The following is a 16,767-nucleotide window of genomic DNA, read 5'->3' on the forward strand; positions in this document are numbered from 1 at the left end:
GAAGAAGACAAGAAAAAAATTATAATTTTCTTTTATTTTTTGGCATTTTATTGTAACAACAATAAACTTTGATAAATCAGACATTGTCAAACATTAGCTACATATTTTTCTTACTTTTGTCCTGCAAAAATATTACAGTATAAAAGTTAACTTTGCTATGGACAGCAGAGTGGAAATAAATTCTAACAGTTAATTATTTTTATTTCATTACATTAGCTGTCTTGATACTATGGAGGAATTCAAAGGTGCTAAACTCATGAATTAAGAGACGATACACAAAACTCCATTCTCTCCGGCTCACCGACAACCAGGAAGACATTTAATGCACATCTGCGGCATCACACATTACATGTTCATCATCTCATTTTCATCATCTCAGAATCCAAAATGTCTCGTCTTTTGCTTCTGGCTTCGAGCATTTATACCGTTTCAGTCTGCTATTGTGTATTGGAAACTGTCTGACCAATGGCATTCTGAATCTTGCTTCTGGCTCTGTTTTACATTGAGTGTGTATTGGAAGTTCCGAGAATTCTGGGTTTGACCTCGTGGAAGTTAAATCTGCTCCTTCAGAGGACCATTAGTCAAATTGTTAGTTCTTATCTGTCCAAACAGACATCCTTTCCATGTTCTGTTTTCGCCCCATTTGCGTGCAACGCACAATGTAAGGAAAAGAGACACACCAAAATCTTCTGCAATAACAACTCAATAATATTTCGGCTCCGACATAATGAAAAGACACTTGCTAGGAATTCCTTCCACAACAACTTACTGGGTCAGATTGACCCGGACATTCGACATAATACATTCCTTTTCAGTAAAACATATCTTAATGTGAATTAACATAACTTCTAACTATTAATATAAATATATATTAATATAATATATATTATATATAAAAATATATTTCACCTAAAAATACACAAAACGTGCCCCTTCACTTCCGGATTGCAATGGCAGTCTCATACCATTTCCTAATAAGGTATGAGACCTACAGTGGTCCGTTCCCCCTTTCTGTTTGCTGCACGGGGTCCTTCTCGCTCCATGAGGCGTCTACGTATTTATGTCTATGCTTCTCACCGCCATTAAAGAGAAGAAGATAGGAGAAAAACAAGATGGTGCATGGTTTGTTTAGTGGAATTTTCGAGTTTGTCTAAACGAGTTTATCAACAAGCATTTGACTGCTGCTGAAGAAACATTCACAGAGTTTATCAACGCAGACTGCTGGATTTCTCCCGGAAGCCCAAGATAATCTTATACCGAATAGGTAAGAAACACCAGCGTTTGGATTCAGGTTAAGGTTTGAATGTATGAAGCTTTCTGCATGAGGGTCATTATAGTAACCGTTCCCCTCCTGTATAAATGTTTTTATGTCAGATAAAAGAACGCAAACATCACAACTACGCTGTAAGAATGGCTTATTTATGTAGAGAGAAAATGGAACCAGTTATCTTTCTTAGGGCTCTCCTCCTTAAACTGCTGAGACTTACTTTCATAAACAGGAGAAATATGAAGAACAATTCAGCAAAAGGCTAGTAAAGCAAATGTTTCACGCAACAGGGCTGGTGTCGATGTAACAGACGCAGATTTTTCCTGTAAACAGGATACAACAGGTTAAAATAACGAGGCAGACACAACTCCGTATTTCTAAAATCCTCCTGGAATCTGTTCTGTTTATTAGACATTGTGTCAATGTTATTTTTCTGTCATTTGTCAACAGGTTTGTTTCTATAATGAACAGTTTCTTTTTATCCTTCCATATAAAGACACAACTTACGGTGGCCGACGGGTGCAAAAGCGCAGCAACAGAGAAAACATTCAAACAAAAAAAGAGACGCAAACAAATGAAATGCAGCAAACAATAAAGAGACGCAAATAAAATGCAGCAAGCCAAAAAGAGATGCAAACAAAAAGCTAATGAAATGCAGCAAACAGAAAAGATGCAAAAAGAAAGTGCTGAAAACGGAAGTGCTCCCGACCACTAGAGGGAGTCGAACAAAAAACAGCTGAGCTCAAATTTAGGGTCCGCATCCTTTAAAACGGGTGTTCAGAAAACCAGTAATGGCAGCAATTTTTTTTTGCTGTATTACCCTTAAAATTACACAAAATGATTTTTTTTACAATGTTTTTCGGCGAGAATGTATATGTATAGATCTCAAATATCTTCTCGGTTCATCAATAAATCACCTAATTGCAATATTGCTCCGACGTTTTCGGAGATGTCTGCTCCCGCTGCATTAACAGCCAGCTCCCCTCGCCAGCTGTCAGCTGACCGGGCGCTCCATGTTCGGTACACCGAGAGAGAACGCACGTCTCCCGGCAAATCGTTTTAAAAACTCTCGCTAGTTTCCCCTATGAGTGGAGGCGGAACACAGATATTAAGCCTGTAAAAATTTTTGGTTTAATAAAGTATTTAATTTATTTCTGAGCAAATGGGTTTGACTGATTAAAGTTAAGCCTTCAAACATAATAGTTTTATTTAACTGTAAGGTCTTACTTCCTGAGATCTAGAGTATTTGAAAATGAATAATTTGCTTACATTCCTTGCTATAAATGTTTAAACACGGAACAGCCTTTATCACAAAAGGGGAAGAATAATGCAGAAAAAACGAGTAAAAAACTAACTTCTAGTCCGTTTTTTCTTTAGCACTGTGCTTTCACGTTGTCACGGTTGCTAGCAACATACGCCAAGATGGAGCTAGGCAGCTAGCTGAAGGCTACAGCTTCTCTCTTCTGGTCGTCCATATTCGTGGCTTCGAAGGACCGTCTTCCGCAGACGGGCCGTTTCTCACATAGACATAATAAAGGACAGCGCCTATGGACGCTCTAGTCTTATCATACTATTTATAATATAGACAGAAATTAATGATTATACTGAATAATTAGCTTACATGTTAGCGCGCACGCACAAACACCGCACACACACATACACACACACAACACACACATAGGAAACCTTCAAAACAAAACGGATATTTGGAGGTATCTTACTTTGACAGAGTGAAGTTCATAATAGCATTGCCATCTGTGTAAAGCTTTTCAGGTGAATGTTATAACGTGTAATATTATTTTTTAATATTGTTCATTTCTATAATAGGCTTTGTATCAGTATCTAAGTCAGTGTTAGAAATAACTGAAACTTTTTAAAAATAATCTTGGTTAGCTTTCAGAGCGGGGACTGAACACCAAGTACTATAGCATATACCAGTAGCATTAGCTGATATTTCACTGGTGGACTAAATAATATTCTAATCACAAATATACACGAAGTCCATCTGACTTGCGACGTTGTCTGTCAAGCCTCATGTCAATAGTCGTCGATCTGATCAACAATATCCTGCGGTGCTGAGCATCTTCTGTTGTTTTGGTCGAGCACAGCAGGAGGGTCTTTTGTTTACGTCTCTTTTTTTGTTTGTAATAGCTCCAACATAGAAAATGTTAGAATAATACTAGAAATATTTTTAACAATAACAATCATTCATACAGTGAATATTAATCAAATATTTAATTTGGTAATTTTCCAAATGTCAGCTGATGTCTGATTCTTGATTTTCAGATGTGTTTATTCTGTGATTTCTGTTTAATGATGAAAGACATCATTAAAGATGTCTTCATCAAAAGAGGAAAAAATTCTCTTTTTCCTGTTTTCTTCCAGATTGCCTGCAACATAACGTTTATGAGAACGAGATGTATAACCAAGAGAGGAGATCCATATGGACCAGGACGAGTAGAACCTCTGCAGTGAAACAAGAAAAGAAGAGCCAGAAGATCAACATAAAGAAGAGCGCAGAATCTAGAATATCAACAAATAAAGTGGAAGAGAAAGAAGTTTACTCCAGTCAGGGTGAAGAACAGCTTGAATTAAAACAGGAGTGATACCTGCATGGTGGTTCCTGTTTATGAACAAACAAACCAAACTGAATCAGAACAACAAGGAGCAGGTCATTCCAGGAAGCTGCTTGAGCTGAGAAGAAGAAAAGAAGAAACCTTTCTCCTGTGTGACCTGTAAAAGCGTTTTGCTTTCAATATTCTCCTGATGCTCATAAGAGGATTCACACAGGTGAAAGCGTTTTCATGTGTGACCTGTGGAAAAAGTTTTAGTCAAAAATGGTTTAACTCGGCACATGATGATTCACACAGTGAAAAGCCATTTCATGTGTGACCTGTGGAAAAAGTTTTAGTCAAAAATTGGTTTAACTCAGCACATGATGATTCACACAGGTGAAAAGCTTTTCATGTGTGACCTGTGGAAAAAGTTTTAGTCAAAAATGGTTTAACTCGGCACATGATGATTCACACAGGTGAAAAGCCATTTTCATGTGTGAACTGTGGAAAAAGTTTAGTCACAAACTTAGTTAACTAGCACATGATGATTCACACAGGTGAAAAGCCATTTTCATGTGGGACCTGTGGACAACTTTTAGTCAAAAGGGAGTTTAACACAGCACATGATGATTCACACAGGTGAAAAGCCATTTTCATGTGGACCTGTGGAAAAAGTTTTAGTCCAAACTTAGTTTAACTAAGCACATGTGATTCACACAGGTGAAAAGCCATTTTCATGTGGACCTGTGGAAAAAGTTTTAGTCACAAACTTAGTTTAACTAAGCACATGATGATTACACAGGTGAAAAGCCGTTTTCATGTGTGACCTGTGGAAACGTTTAGTCGAAACGACTTTAACTCAGACATGGCATTCACACAGGTGAAAGCCATTTTATGTGTGAATGTGGAAAAGTTTTAGTCACAACTAGTTTAACTAAGCACATGATGATTCACACAGGTGAAAAGCCATTTTATGTGTGAACTGTGGACAAACTTTAGTCAAAAGGGAATTTAACTAAGCACATGATGATTCACACAGGTGAAAGCCGTTTCATGTAGGAACTGTGGAAAAGTTTAGTCAAAAACCGACTTTAACTCAGCACATGATGATTCACACAGGTGAAAAGCCATTTTCATGTGTGAACTGTGGAAAGTTTTATTCACAAACTTAGTTTAACTAAGCACATGTGATTCACACAGGTGAAAGCCATTTTCATGTGGTACCTGTGGAAAAGTTTAGTCACAAACTTAGTTTAACTAAGCACATGATGATTCACACAGGTGAAAGCCATTTTCATGTGTGAACTGTGGACAAACTTTTAGTCAAAAACGGTATTTAACTCAGCACATGATGATTCACACAGGTGAAATGCCGTCACTGTAATAAAACATCATAGATCTCAACTGCACAGCATAGTAATACAAGTGAAAATTCAGGCAGTTTAAGCCTCCACGGTCATAAGGAAGATATAGTAAAGACAACGAAGTCTGGATTTTCTGTTGTTCCACAAAAAACGTAACATCTTCTTCTTTATTTGGGAGAAGAATTCAGGAGGAGGAGGAAGAGCAACATTCTGAAATATGTAAGTAACTTGGGCAGTATATTCATTTTATTGTATTTATTCTCCCAATCATAGACATTGGTAGAGACATCCATCTTTCAAATGAATTGTCTACTTAATTTAATTTATTTAATATGTGATTGTAGTTGGTCCTAGCTACCCATTCCAGATCTGACGAGATGTGTATCCCCAAATATTTAATTCATTTACCATCTTAAACTGTAATACACTTGATGTTGGGCTAATTTTTCATTTGCATTTAATAAAATAATTGAGATTTGGTTCTGTTTATCTTGTATCCAGATATCCCACTATTTTGATATGAAAAGGACCACATCGTCCGCGAACAAGGAAATCTATGTTCTGTAGGTCCGACAGTGATTCCACTAAGATGTGGGTGTGAGCGAATAGCAATAGCAATGGCTCTATTGCCAGAGTGAATAGTAAAGGCGACAATGGGCAACCCTGTCTGCAGTCCCTATTGATCTTTATTGATCTAGGTATATTCTTGTTAGTTATTATTTCAGCTGAGGGATTGTTGTATAATATTTTCACCCATTTTACAAATTATTACGACAGTCAAATTTTTCCATAACTTGAAAAGATTTCCCAGTGAACCCTATCAAATGCCTTTTCGGCATCTAGTGATAAAAGAGCAGAATCTGAGGTACCTTTATTATAATGAATTATGTTTAGTACTCGCCTTGCGTTATGAAAACCCTGCCTCCCCGAAATGAATCCATTTTGATCTCGATCAATTGATTTTGGGAGCACCATTTGTAACGTCGTGCTAGCAGCTTGGAGATTATTTTAGATCTGAATGTAGTAAACTAATGGGCCTAAATTCTCTCATTTGTTTGGAGATCTACCTGGCTTTGGCAAAAGAATAACCATTGAGGGGGGGAGATAGTTTGAATGGGAACTTCTTGAACATATCTAATAGTGGGGTCAAAAGTCTATCTTTAAACGTCTTGTATAAATCTGTTGGGAGCGCCATCTGGTCCCGCTCTTTTCCCTGATTTCATATCATTAATGGCTTGCCCTAGCTCTTCTTCATAATTTCTAGATCCAGTTTTCCTTGTCTTCCTCTGAAAATTTTGGTGTATTTAAATTTCTAAGGAATTGATTTATGTCTTCCGATTCGATGTTTATTTGTGCCTTATACAATTCTACTTTATACATTTTTAATCCAAATAAGATGTGCTGTTGTGTACTTTTAGTAGACTTTCTTTCATTAATTGTTTTGTATCTGAAATTTACAGTATTAGTCTTTGATAATTTTGTCTTTACAGCAAACTAGACTGAAACTGATGCTTTTTGTTTCAATTATATTAACCAGTCTTTATAAAGCTTTTCAAATATTGGCATGCTCTTTTACTTAGAAAATGCAATATACAATATAATATATTTTCCGTCATTGATTGTTAATTGTTCAAATTATGTGTGATTATTGTCTCCAATAATTTGGTGTTTCGCTTGTCTTGGTGGTATAATTTTTCTATTTTCTGCCGTGGCTGTTTTCTATTAAAGATCACTATCTTTTTTAAGTTTAACTAATTTAATCTATAAACATATAGATATGATTTTATTATGTTCTTACAAAGTCATTTATGACTTGCATATCCTTTGACGTAAGCTAATACAAGTGAATGGACCGAACTTCACAAAGTGCTATTCTGCAAAGTATTTTAAGTTAATATTTGACACATTTTCTCACACAAGGTAATATATTTGGTAATCAAATAATGACTAACACAGAGTTTGACTTTTAATGTGATTAATTGTTTTGGGGAATTTCTGAATAAAGAGCACAATGTTTTTATTTGATCTAAATTATTCTGATAGTTTTTATATTGAAACTGATGAACAGACACACTTTTACAGCATTTTATTCAAGAATATATTGACATGAATCCATAATTTAATGTGCATTTAACATTTGAAGAAGACAAGAAAAAAATATTTTTTCCTTTTATTTTTGACATTTTATTGTAACAACAATAAACTTTGATAAATCGGACATTGTCAAACATTAGCTACATATTTTTCTTACTTTTGTCCTGCAAAAATTATACAGTATAAAAGTAAACTTTCCTATGGACAGCAGAGTGGAAATACATTCTAAAAGTTTATTTTTATTTCATTATAATTTTTATTTAATCCAATCTAATCCATTTAAATATTATGTTTCATGATGGATTATCGTGCATCTTTTCCCTTTTTGTTTACATTACATGTTACAGAAAGTGTTAAAGTGAGATTGTTTTCCTTCTTTGCATTCCTGAATATAACATCTTTAATTGCCAGCCTCATAACTTCATCACACAGTATTATTCTCAGTTAGCCGGTGAGGTGTGTCAGTAGATAACTAAAGTAATTTTCTGTTTCTGTGATGATTTTTTGAGAACATCTGTCGTTTTGTGCTGTGGAGAGCAGCTTCTTCTGTTTCACTACAGTCAGAGGATGAAGATCAGAAGATGCTGTTGGTCCAGAAATATTTACACACCCAGAACCTTTTCATGTCTCATTACAGCCACAAACCAGCTGGATTTTAACAACATAAAGTAGGAGATAACGGGGAAATGAACTGCTCATTATTTTCAGAATGTTTAACAAAGATAAATTTGAGCAGTTTGGAGGGCATTTGGATTCAGTTACCCTGAGATAAATCCTTATTGTAGCATCTTTTGATTAATTTGTCCTTAAAGGTACGTCTTTGAAAGCTTTCCAGAGACTAAAATATTTAATTTCAACCTTTATCTGTCATGTGCATAGCAGAAACATGTTTGCTTGTACAACGAAAAGCTTACTTTGGTGTCTGCAAGAATGCCACTTCAAACGGTATTCTTGCAGACAGCCGAGGCCGTAGTCTTCATGCCGGTGGTCGCAGGTTCAATTCCCAGCCTGGTGACATTTGCCGCATGTCTTCCTCCTCTTTCCTGTCAAGCTTCTTTAAATGAAGGCCACTAGAGCCAACAAAACCTTTAAAAATACAATAAATAAATTTAGAAATGCAACATGATTTTATAAATATCTATATTTTACACAATATATAGTCTGAATAAAATGTCTGCTGTTCAATGGACAGTAGCTCGAGCTCATTCAGATTGGTTGGAAATTTGCCTGTCAATGTCAGATTTCAAATCTTGGCACAGTTGGAATAAAGTGTGGACTTTTATTGGGTCATTCTAGCCAGGGATGGACCGATGTACAAGTTTGGGCTGATATTAAGGTTGCTGTTGCTTTTGAAACTTTGGGGGAAAAACAACCATATTGCTGCTGACTTCATCACTCCTTCTTTGCTTCAGTTAAACTCCTCACAATCACTGATCACTGTCACACAGTGGCGCAACTACACATTATTCAGGTGGATGCGAAAACATAAATCGCCTCCCCCCTCCCCCCCCGAAGGAAGGTATGTCAGGTCAGGGTGAAGGAGTGTAGAAATACGCTCGTGTCCTCCTCCCCCCACCCAAGACGACGACACGTGAAAGGTAAAACTCACTACATTTACCTCGTTATGTGCGCGAGGTGAAGGAGCGTAAGGCGCGCTGAAGTGTATGGGAAAACATCATCGGCGCGCCGCCCCCTCTGGTGTTGCGCCCCTATGCGTTGCATGCACTGCATACCCACTTTTTGCGCCCCTGCTGTCACATGACCAACTTTGTTCACTCCCCCTCCAGAAACAAATGGCAACAAGAAGGAAATAAATATTGATGGTTAATATTGGCCCAGTTTTGTTTATCGGAACAATATGACTAATATCGGCTGATATTAGTCTATAGTCAGGAGGAAATCGGCACGGTCTCGGAGAAGATGCTCGGGTTTTATGTCCAAAGAGTCGCAGTCTGCTCTCATTGACGTAGTTATGAGATGAAAATCAAGTCCACACCAGGTTCAGGTCTATGTGAAGTATTGTGTGATTGGTCAGAAGTGTGTGGAGTGTTTCATGCAGACAGCATTGTACATGATACTGTGGGGGGGGTTTAATATGGTGTTCTTCCTCTCAAGATCTACAGGTGACGGTTCTAGCCAAGCAGGAAATTGAATTTCAAACAGACTCAGTCTTCATGTGTTTTAGAAACTGCTTCTGTCTTTTGAGGTTGAGGCAGACGAGAGAGAAGAAAGTTTTGTTTATTAACAGGTGCTCTTTGCGTATTCAGGATTTTGACATGGCTACCATCTATGTGTCGGATGCCCAGTACAACAGAAACATCTACTTCGATACGTCGCCGCAGGCTGTCAGGTGGGGCCATCACATGTTTGTTTAACAAGATCAATTCTCAAACACTTGATCTTGGATAAAAGCATGTATGAAATAATGAAACCAGGCAGCCATCTTTATTGGAAATGTTCACTTAGCTTTTTTGGTTTACAAAACTGTGTTTCATCTCTTGTGGCTTTGTCCAGGCTTTTATACGTCACACAGAGTAGGAGAATCAATAGTATAAATATCAATAGAAAATATATTAGAATGTTCAATAATTTCACTGAATTCAGATTCAGAACAGCATTCTGGGAGATGTAGGCAGAGGAAAGGCTTTAGTTGCTCAACCTCAATTGGCCTCTACTTCACTCTGTTTCCCTAGCAACAGCTCATTTTTTGGGTATAATGTACATTGCATTTATTCCAGCGTTAGGCAAATGTATCTTGAAGGAGAATAACACTTAAATTCATTAAGAATTAATTTAGAATAAAAAATAAGTCACCCTGAATTACCTTGATACATATAATGTATGTAATAAAGTGTGTCATTAATGAAGGGGGAAAAAAAGTCGATCCAGACTTTAAGTACGTTTAGGGTCTGGTGAGGATGCAATTAAATATTTTCCCCAAATATTCAATAAAAAAAAAACCTAAGTTAAGCATAATAAATTTGTAATCAAAACTTTTGGAATTGTAATTATTTCTTTTTTTTCTTTTACAAAAAGTTTTGTTTAAAAATTTTCTTTTTAATTAAATGTAATTTTGTCTCGTGAACTTAAAATGTTATTTGCCAAACATAAACTTCTATTTGCACACACCAGAAATCTTTTTGTTGTAATTTTAGGCCCTGCCCATAATGTCATGTAAGAATCACAAGCAAAAGTTTGAGTCACAAACAAAAACATAGAATAGCAAGAAAAGATTTCTGACAATAAGTTTGTTTTGCCAATAAATTTTTCACTTCATGAGACAAAAATGTGTGATTTTAATATTTTAAAAAAGTTTTTAAGCAAAACCCAGAAGGCTTTTCTCATGGTGACATGCATTAACAATTAATTTTTTTCTAAAAAGATATGCTGTACTGTTTCTAACTTTCCACAATAAATACAACAACCTGTATTAAGTTTATTCATTAAGTTAAGAGTACTATTTAATCCTGTATGTCCAAACCAACAAATATGTACGGGAAAGAAAGATACTACTTAGTGAGCTTAGTAGTAATAAAAATAAGTTAGTTATAAGAGAATTGTTTCAGAGTTCATCAGGAAATATAGCTTTTGATAGAATTTTTTTAATTTTCTTAGAAGAACGAGGAGGCTATGAGCTTCTTATCCATACTCCAACCTGGAAGGTGGCGGTAATGCACCTTAAAGTTGTTTGCCAACCGCCATAAAAAAGACGAAGAAGAAGACGAGAAACAAGATGGCGCATGGTTTGTTTTGTTGAATTTTCGAGAGTTTGTATAAACGAGTTTATCAACAAGCATTTGACTGCTGTTGAAGAAACATTTACAGAGTTTAAAGAAATCATCAAGAGGAAGAGATGGATGATCAACGCAGACTGCTGGATTTCTCCCGGAAGCCCAAGATAATCTTATACCGAATAGGTAAGAAACGCCAGCGTTTGGATTCAGGTTAAGGTTTGAATGTATGAAACTTTCTGCATGAGGGTCATTATAGTAACCGTTCCCCTCCTGTATAAATGTTTTTATATCAGATAAAAGAGCGCAAACATCACAACTACGCTGTGAGAATGGCTTATTTATGTAGAGAGAAAATAGAACCAGTTATCTTTCTTAGGGCTCTCCTTAAACTGCTGAGACTTACTTTCATAAACAGGAGAAATATGAAGAACAATTCAGCAAAAGGCTAGTAAAGCAAATGTTTCACGCAACAGGGCTGGTGTCGCTGTAACAGACGCAGATTTTTTCCTGTAAACAGGATACAACAGGTTAAAATAACGAGGCAGACACAACTCCGTATTTCTAAAATCATCCTGGAAACTACTGTTTATTGTTTCTATAATGAACAGTTTCTTTTTATCCTTCCACATAAAGGCACAGCTGGTCTTTATATGAACCTGTGGCCGACGGGTGCAAATACGCAGCAACAGAGAAAACAAGCAAACAAAAAAAGAGATGCAAAGAAATGTAATGCAGCAAACAAGAAGAGATGACGCAAACAAAAAGCAAATAAAATGCAGCAAACAAATAGCAAATAAAATGCAACAAACAAAAGACGCAAACAAATAGCAAATAAAACGCAACAAACAAAAGAGACGCAAATGAAATGCAGCAAACAAAAGAAAAGATGCAAACAAAAAGTGCTGAAAACGGAAGTGCTCCAGACCACTAGAGGGAGTCGAACAAAAAAAACAGCTGTGTCCAAATTTAGGGTCTGCATCCTTTAAAACGGGTGTTCAGAAAAGCAGCAATGGCAGCAATTTTTTTTTGTTGTTGTTGTTTTTTGCTGTATTACACAAAATGATTTTTTACAATATTTTTCGGCGAGTATGTTGATGTATAGATCTCAGATATCTTCTCGGTTCATCAATAAATCACTTAATTGCAATATTGCTCAGACGTTTTCGGAGATGTCTGTTCCCGCTGCATTAACAGCCAGCTCCCCTCGCCAGCTGTCAGCTGACCGGGGCGCTCCAGTTCGGTACACCGAGAGAGAACGCACGTCTCCCGGCAAATCGTTTTAAAAACTCCTGCTAGTTTCCCCTATGAGTGGAGGCGGAACACAGATATTAAGCCTGTAAAAATTTTTGGTTCACTAAAGTATTTAATTTATTCCTGAGCAAATCGGTTTGACTAATTAAACTAAGAATTAAAACATAATAGTTTTATTTAACTGTAATGTCTTACTTCCTGAGATCTAGAGAGTATTTGAAAATGAATCATTTGCTTACATTCCTTGCTATAAATGTTAACATTTTAGAATCAAACAGATTTCTTTTTTAGTATGGAACAGCCTTTATCACAAAAGGGGAAGAATAATACAGAAAAAACGAGTAAAAAACTAGCTTCGAGTCCGTTTTTTTTTTCCTTCGGCACTTTGTACTTCACGTTGTCACGGTTGCTAAGCAACATAACGCCAAGATGGAGGCTAGGCAGCTAGCTGAAGGCTACTGCTTTTCTCTTCTGGTCGTCCATATTCGTGGCCTTCGAAGGACCCGTCTTCTGCAGACCGGGCCGTTTCTCACATAGACATAAATAAAGGACAGACGCCTATGGACCGCTCTCGTCTTATCAATACATATTTATATAAATATAGACAGAAATAAATAATGATTAATACTGAATAATATTAAGCTATGCATGTTTAGCGCTTGCACACACACTCACACACACACATAGGAAACCTTCAAAACATAAACGGGAGATTTGGGAGGTATCTTACTTTGACAGAGTGAAGTTCATAATAGCCATTGCCATCTGTGTAAACCTTTCCGGTGAATGTTATAACGTGTAATATTATTATTTTTATAATATTGTTTCATTTCTATAATAGGCTCTTGTATCAGATATCTAAGTCAGTGTTAGAAAATAACTGAAACTTTTAAAAAAATAATCTTGGTTAGCTTTCAGAGCGGGGACTGAACACCAAGTACTATAGCACTATACCAGCTAGCATTAGCTGATATTTCACTGGTGGACATAAATACAGTAAAGTAATATTCTAATTACAAAATATACACAATATTATGTCCATCTTACTTGCGACACGTTGTCTGTCAAGCCCTCATGTCAATAGTCCGTCGATCTGATCAACAATATCCCCGGTGCTGAGGTATCTTCTGCTGTTTTGGTCCAGCACAGCAGGAGGGTCTTTTGTTTGCGTCTCTTTTTTTGTTTGCATGTTTTCTCTGTTGCTAAGCATTATCATTATTCTTAGCAGTAAAATAGAAAAGGTCTGGTGAAAGCCCAGTGCATGCTGGTCCTGTACCAGTCCCTAAACTTACAGAAAATGGACAAACTGTCAAGATTCTTGGTTCTTGGATTAGGATTTTTTTTTTAAAGTAAAGAAACAAAAAATATAAAATAAACAATTAACATGAAACTGAACTCAAAGTAATAAAAATAAAAAGTTAATTGCTCCAACATAGAAAATATTAGAAATAATACTAGAAAATTATTTTTAAACAATAACGATCATGCCTGGAGTGAATAAATTAATCAGAAATATTTAATTTGGTAATTTTCCAAATGTCAGCTGAATGTCTGCACTCTTGAATTTTCAGATGTGTTTATTTGGTGATTTCTGTCTTAAATAATGAAAGTCTGTTAATTACTTCAGTAACGTTAACAATTCCTCTTTTTTTCCTGTTTTCCTCTCCAGATTGCTTGCAACATAACGTTTATGAGAACGAGATGTATAACCAGGAGAGGAGATCCAATCTGGACCAGGACGAGGTAGAACCTCTGCAGGTGAAACAAGAAAAAGAAGAGCCAGAAGATCAACATATAAAAGAAGAGCAGCAGGATCTAGAATATCAACAAATAAAAGTGGAAGAGAAAGACGTTTACTCCAGTCAGGGTGAAGAACAGCTTGAATTAAAACAGGAGACTGATACCTGCATGGTGGTTCCTGTTTATGAACAAACAAACCAAACTGAATCAGAACCAAACAAGGAGCAGGTCATCTTCCAGGAAGCTGCTGAAGCTGAGAAGCAAAATCAGAAAAGAAGAAAACCTTTCTCCTGTGTGACCTGTAAAAAGCTTTTTGCTTGCAAATATTCTCTTGATGCTCATAAGAGGATTCACACAGGTGAAAAGCCGTTTTCATGTGGGAACTGTGGAAAAAGTTTTAGTCAAAAAAAGCATTTAACTGAGCACATGATGATTCACACAGCTGAAAAGCCTTTTTCATGTGGGAACTGTGGAAAAAGTTTTAGGCGAAAAAGTGATTTAACTAAGCACATGATGATTCACACAGGTGAAAAGCCATTTTCATGTGGGACCTGTGGAAAATTTTTTTGTCGCAAATTACGTTTAACACAGCACATGATGATTCACACAGGTGAAAAGCCGTTTTCATGTGGGACCTGTGGAAAAAGTTTTAGTCTAAAACGGGTTTTAACTCAGCACATGATGATTCACACAGGTGAAAAGCCGTTTTCATGTGGGACCTGTGGAAAAAGTTTTAGTCTAAAACCGGCTTTAACTCGGCACATGATGATTCACACAGGTGAAAAGCCGTTTTCATGTGGGACCTGTGGAAAAATTTTTTGTCGCAAATTACGTTTAACACAGCACATGATGATTCACACAGGTGAAAAGCCGTTTTCATGTGGGACCTGTGGAAAAAGTTTTAGTCTTAAACCGGCTTTAACTCAGCACATGATGATTCACACAGGTGAAAAGCCGTTTTCATGTGGGACCTGTGGAAAAAGTTTTAGTCTTAAACCGGCTTTAACTCAGCACATGATGATTCACACAGGTGAAAAGCCGTTTTCATGTGGGACCTGTGGAAAAAGTTTTAGTCTAAAACCGGCTTTAACTCGGCACATAATGATTCACACAGATGAAAAGCCATTTTCATGTGGGACCTGTGGAAAAGGTTTTTATCACAAACTTAGTTTAACTCGGCACATGATGATTCACACAGATGAAAAGCCGTTTTCATGTGTGAACTGTGGAAAAACTTTTATTCAAAAAGGGAATTTAACTAAGCACATGATGATTCACTCAGGTGAAAAACCGTTTTCATGTGGGACCTGTGGAAAAGGTTTTAGTCGAAAACCGACTTTAACTCTGCACATGATGATTCACACGGGTGAAAAGCCGTTTACATGTGGAGCCTGTGGAAAAAGTTTTAGTCACAAACTTAGTTTAACTAAGCACATGATGATTCACACAGGTGAAAAGCCGTTTTCATGTGTGAACTGTGGAAAAACTTTTATTCAAAAAGGGAATTTAACTCGGCACATGATGATTCACTCAGGTGAAAAGCCGTTTTCATGTGGGACCTGTGGAAAAAGCTTTATTCAAAAAATTTGTTTAACTCAGCACATGAGGCGTCACACAGGTGAAACGCCGTAGAACTATTTTCCATATATGTCCTATGTAGAGGTTCATATAAAACAGTTTTTCTCAACCTTTTTTGGGCCAGCGCCCCCGTAGCCTTTATCCAGGTCCCTCACTGCCCCCCACCAAAGAATTTGTAGGATACTTTGCACTGACTATTATTTTATCATTAATATTACTATCGCCATTGTAGATGTTTTGATTTTTATGTTTGTTTCTGTATTTATCATCAAAAATAATTTCCCAGAAAACAATGTCATGGGAATAGAAATTATTTTCACAGGCGTCTATGAAAAATTTGGTCGAAGTTTACCTTCGACCAAACGTCCCCCAAAGGCATCCCAGCGCCCCCCTTTTGTAAAAAAATCCGCCAGCGCCCCCCAGCCGTCCTCTGAACGCCCCCTGGGGGGCGGTACCGCCCACGTTGAGAACCGCTAATATAAAAGATGAAAACCGGAGGGCTTCTTGTCTATAAAGTGGGAAAATTGTTTAATTTTTGAATTTGTTAAATGTGATCATTTGGATCTTGACATTTGCATATTGGAGATATAAAATATGAACTTGCAGGATTGATTTGTATTTTTCTGTATAGAGAGAATGAGTGGGGTGAATGAAATTTACTCTAATACATTTTTAATCCAAAATAAGATGTGCTGTTGTGTACTATTAGTAGATTTTCATTAATTGTTTGCAATCTGAAATTTACAGTATTAAAAAAGTATTCGATAGGTTTATCTTCACAGCAAAACTAGACTGAAACTGATGTTTCAAATTATATTAACCAGTCTATATAAAAGCTTTTCAAATAAGTTGGCATGCCCTTTTACTTAGAAAATGCAAAATACAATATAAACATATTTTCCTTCATTGATTGTTCTTGATTGTACAAATTATGTGTGATTATTGTCTCCAATAATTTGGTGTGTCGCTTGTCTTAGTTGCATAATTTTTCTATTTTCTGCTGTGGCTGTTTTCTGTTAAAGATCACTATCTTTTTTAAAAGTTTAAACTAATTTAATCTATAAACATATATGTATTTTATTAAGTCCTTACAAAGTCATTTATGACTTGCATGTCCTTTGACGTAAGCTAATACAAGTGAATGGGCCGAACTTCACAAAGTGCTGTTCTGCAAATTAGTTTAA

The 16,767-nt window shown here is 36.4% G+C and overlaps 1 long non-coding RNA gene across 1 annotated transcript; it reads left to right on the top strand.

Annotated features, from left to right (window-relative positions):
- The first annotated feature begins 9,566 nt into the window (after positions 1 to 9,566).
- Positions 9,567 to 14,172, top strand: LOC145550616 (uncharacterized). The gene is made up of 3 exons (XR_014086489.1): positions 9,567 to 9,630; positions 10,896 to 11,197; positions 13,935 to 14,172. It is a non-coding gene; the product is annotated as an uncharacterized LOC145550616 (long non-coding RNA).
- Positions 14,173 to 16,767: the final 2,595 nt, after the last annotated feature.

The sequence above is a fragment of the Poecilia reticulata genome, unplaced genomic scaffold (assembly GCF_904066995.2).
Source record: "Poecilia reticulata unplaced genomic scaffold, P_reticulata-male-v2 Scaffold_112, whole genome shotgun sequence".
In the NCBI taxonomy this organism is placed as follows: domain Eukaryota; kingdom Metazoa; phylum Chordata; class Actinopteri; order Cyprinodontiformes; family Poeciliidae; genus Poecilia; species Poecilia reticulata.